The following is an 801-nucleotide window of genomic DNA, read 5'->3' as shown; positions in this document are numbered from 1 at the left end:
CACCTGGAAACTGCTCAGGTTTTGGAGGGTTAAAGTAGCTGACTCAAGGGAATCGTGGAAATCATAGTCTTGCATAGCCCCTGCACTGCATTATTAATATTATTATAGTGCTGTAGGAGAAAAAACACTCTGGTTTGTTTGTACTTATTCGCCCATCCACAGTCATGTTGGATGAAGCTAAGCAAAGAAGCTCCAGTAGTGTCCCCTCAAAAAAGAGTTGAGGAAATGTTGCGGTGCATCTTTTAAAATGGATAATTCAACCAAAAACAAAAACAAAAAACACAACTATCAGAGCTGCCTTCTGATGTGATCCAAACCTCGACAAAACTTGAACTTTTCCATATCATAGGTTGCGAGCCCAGAGGTGGTCATTGTTGTTGTTTTGAAAGTACATGTAACGTAGATAGCGAAAGGGGAGGAGAAAGTTGTGTAAAATGCCAGACATATATCAATAGTCTACATCCGGTGAGTCCGACTAGGCTAGCTGTTAGCCCTTGTTTATGTCCATTATGCTAAATTGAGCTATGCTAATCTGATTCCTGTAGCAGCAGGTGATTAGCTTACAAATGTCAAATTGCCCCTTTAAGAAATATGACTTGTTATTGGCAGTTTATGTACGTCGACATCCCTCATTGGCCCTCCCCTTCTCTCCCCCTCTGTCTGATGCAGCACGATTGGTCCACAGGGAGCCCTAATCAAATAACTGGCAGGCCATTGCAGCTGCCATTTTAGCCATTTCGGTGGAATACACACAGATGCTGGGTGGGTTCCCTTCTGGCCTATCAGACCAAAAAAAAAAAA

This window comes from Stegastes partitus, unplaced genomic scaffold (assembly GCF_000690725.1).
Source record: "Stegastes partitus isolate 25-593 unplaced genomic scaffold, Stegastes_partitus-1.0.2 Scaffold200, whole genome shotgun sequence".
Taxonomy (NCBI): domain Eukaryota; kingdom Metazoa; phylum Chordata; class Actinopteri; family Pomacentridae; genus Stegastes; species Stegastes partitus.
This window is presented reverse-complemented; position numbering follows the sequence as displayed.